The 3,743-nt window shown below is 42.1% G+C and overlaps 1 pseudogene; it reads left to right on the plus strand.

Moving 5' to 3' along the window:
• The first annotated feature begins 565 nt into the window (after positions 1-565).
• LOC116648267 lies at positions 566-799 on the plus strand (annotated as a pseudogene).
• Positions 800-3,743: the final 2,944 nt, after the last annotated feature.

The following is a 3,743-nucleotide window of genomic DNA, read 5'->3' on the forward strand; positions in this document are numbered from 1 at the left end:
CTGGGCTCCACGTGGTTCCCTGAGCCCCAGCATGGAGCCTGGTCAATAAGCACTCTTAAGTTGAATTCAGATTTCCGCCAGAGAATCAAAATGCTGAGAATGGCTAAAGAGCTTTTGTCAGGTATGAGCTAAAAATACATGGAGGGTTAAGAACTGAGAAAGTGGAGTAAGGTCAAGGGAAAAAAAAAAAACAGATTACTCGTAACAATCTAAGATACTTATAGCAGAGCCATAGTTGTTGGGCAGTAGGCCTAAAAGAGCTCTCAAAGAGAGGGTAATGTTCCCCTATCCTGTGGCAAATACTTTTCTTCATTCACAATGCTGGAAGAGAAGACCTATCTGGCCTTGATCTCAGAGTGCTTTCTGCCCATCTTAATTCCTGAGACCTGAGGACACAGAAGGTGGCAGTCATGGATTATCTCATATTGTATCTCAGTTTAGTCTCTCAATTTCACAAACCATTTGCTAAGGTTTAGACAAGACCTAGCAAAGTAGGAAGATCCTCAAATCTCAGGGTTATTAAAATATGCCAGTGGTGGAGCAGTGGATTACCCTATGCCTGGAGATCACGGCCATGAGCGGATACACCAGCCCAGTGAACCCTGCTGTCATCCCCCATCTGACCATGGTTCTATTGGCCATTGGCATGTTCTTTACCCCCTGATTCTTCATTTATGAGGTTACCTCCACCAAGTACACTCAGGATATCTGTGAAGAGCTCCTTATCTCCTTGGTGGCCTCACTCCTCATGGGCTTTGGAGTCCTCCTTCTGCTGCTTTGAGTTGGCATCTACATATGATAGCTCCCGAGGGTTCCAACCAGCTGGCTTCACTGAATTCCTGCTTTTGTAAGTTGTATTTCTTTTTTTACTATTGCTGGAAGTGTCCCACCTGCTGCTCACAATAAAGGCAGATGTATGACTGTCCAAAAGAATAATAATGATAATTGTGTCAGATAGTGCAATCATTTGTCATCTAGAATCCTTGGGGAATGTGCAACTCTGAATCATAGAGTGTTCTAGAAAGAAAGCTCATGCTTCATTATTAGTGGTCAGAAATTAACACTTGGTTCTCAATATGTTGTATAGTCCTCTTGGGGATAGGAGGGATTTCTCCAGTCATCTGTTGGCAGCATCCCAGTGTGTGCTAGGTGAGTGGATTTGCCTTACGCTTTGGAGCAAACACAAAGCAAGCAGGGAAATGGCCTGGGAATTAAAAGTACTGAGTACTAGTGCCAGCTATCTCATAAGTGATTTTGCAACTTGGGAAAAGTGGCTGTGCATCTGGGTTGCAGAGTTGCTCCTAGCTGTGCTCTTAGAGAGTTCAACTTGATTGGTAGTTTTTGAACTAGATAGTGAGAGGGACCTTTAGAGGTGGCCCTGGTGGGGATAAGGTTATTGAAGACGGTCAATCAAATCTTTTGTTGCAAAACACTAAAAAATTTTGTTTTTTTTTTTACATTTAATTTTTTTTTTTAATTTGGAATAATGATCCAAGTGATCTATTGCATAGTATTTAAAAGAGAGGATTCTGCCATTAGTCAGATCTGGTTTCACATACCAACCACTTATTAGCTGTGTTCTGGGGGCAATATGGTTAACTTTTCTGAGCCTTAGTTTTTTCATCTTATTGAAGAAATAATAACTGTAACCCTCCCCCCCCCCCCAAATTGGTGAGGATTAAATGAGTTATGGAATGAAATATGCTTTGCACAGCACCTGGTACATTGTAAGGGTGCTGTTAATTATAAAGGTTCTTCTGCCTGTAGTGTTCTGAGATTCTGAGAGCCCAACCTGGTGGTTCTATTGGGGTGTTACCACTGCAGTCACCATCTTCTGCAAGGTTAAAGCAGTTTCTAAACCTGAGCTGTCAGATGCTTACAGGACAGGGTGTCAGCCCAAGCAGGAGAAGGTCCATGAAGGTGATCCCTGCAGGGCCATCATAGCTTGAGAGTTTGTGAGAAGGTGACGGAACTTTCCTCTAGCTCTTACATAGGGTGGGAGACATTCTGTTCTTGGTCTCCTCCTTTTCTACCCCAACTGTGCAGGGCTATTCTGGGTCTATGTATTTTAGGAGCCATAATGAGGTGCTTCTCATCATACCTTGCCATTTTCAGGCAGCTTTTACTAGCCGCCTGGACACAGGGACAACATAGCAATTTAAGAGCTATAGTGGACTAGGCCGGAAATAAAGAGGCCTGCAGCAGCAAGAGATGGGACCGGGGAATTTGTGTTCTCCCCTTCATAAAAGAGGAAGGCTGAAATGGCTCCAGTCCCACACAGAAACATTCCAAGGATGAGAAACCAAATTTCCTCATGCTCATACTATAATATGCCTAGAGAATACAAAAGAATAGGTGATCTCTTAAAGCAGCAAAGAACCAACTTCAGTAGATCTAGAGTGGAAAAAATGGAATTTCTTTATTTGCTAGAGTGTAAGAGCTGTCCAAGCTACCTGATCATGATTCATTTTGAGTTCAGGTTCTACTGACATGGGAATAAATTCGAAGAAAGTAAAGCTGTCAGTCACATCAGCCTCTGAGGCAAAATGCTACCAATATAAATGCCTTCAAATTTGGAATGACCCATCGTCCCTTCTCTTCCTAGAGCATAAAACACTCTAGAATTACAAAGCTAGCCTTCTTAGACATGCCTTTCCAAAGCCTGGGCATTTTCCATTTTTTTGTTGTTTTTTGTGTGTTTGTTTTTCTTTTGTTTTGTTTTTAGGGGTTTTTATTATTATTATTATTATTATTATTATGAAGCTATGTAAGAACTCCATGGTGCAAGTATTCTGGACCTCCAGTCTTGCATCCCAAAATTACATATTCTCTGACACCATAATGGAGAATATTTGTAAAAACATATGTGCAGATTGATATCTCATTCCAAGAACCTCACATTTCCTCTTCTCTTATGGCTGGGGGGAGGGGAGGAAGAAAAAAAAAATGCAGCAGCACACGTTAACATTTTGCTCAAGTTTTCAAACAAAAAATGTTGTTCTTGCGTCAAATCCAGGATAAAGGAAGTGCTTGTCTCCAGGAGCTGACACTTTCCTGGTCATATTTCAGATACAATTAGCCTCCATTGATGGCAGTGGTTGATCTATCAAATGAGCAGCTAATCTTATCTGCAGTTCACAAATGGCTCAGATGGTAGCTTGTGACTTTGATTACTGGAAGACTGGACCCCATCAGACGGCTTTGCTCCAAACAGTGGTCCTTTCAGCCTTCTGCCCATGGAGATCAAAGCACTCTCCTCTCTCCCTATCTGCAGGGAAGCTCATTAGAGGGAGGCTGTCAGGGTTATAATCACGCAACAGTTTTACTTCTGGGTTATAACGCTTTCCCCTTCTTATCAGCCTGTGAGGTCCAAAGTGAGAAGGATAAAGGAGGTACCGATGACATCTGATACATTTAATAGACTCGCTGGTGACTGCCTGGCCCCAGCTCTCTGCCACTGCTGCCTCACTATTGACGGACTTCCCTCCCCCCAGACCTATAGGGATGATTCTTTATTCCTGGGGCAAGAGATGGGAGAGGGGCAGGATCCATTGTCTCATAAGAGTTGCTTTACCATGAGAACAGAATAAAATAAAATAGGAGTTTCTAATGTATGGGGATTAACATAACAATAAAAAAAATTAAAAAAAAAAAAATAGGAGTTTCTAAGTCCAAAGATCTGCCTTTAAACTTCATCTCTTTCGTTCAGTACCTGCATGAACTTGGACGTTTTGCTGTGATCT

This window comes from Phoca vitulina, unplaced genomic scaffold (assembly GCF_004348235.1).
Source record: "Phoca vitulina isolate PV1807 unplaced genomic scaffold, GSC_HSeal_1.0 scaffold42, whole genome shotgun sequence".
Lineage (NCBI taxonomy): Eukaryota > Metazoa > Chordata > Mammalia > Carnivora > Phocidae > Phoca > Phoca vitulina.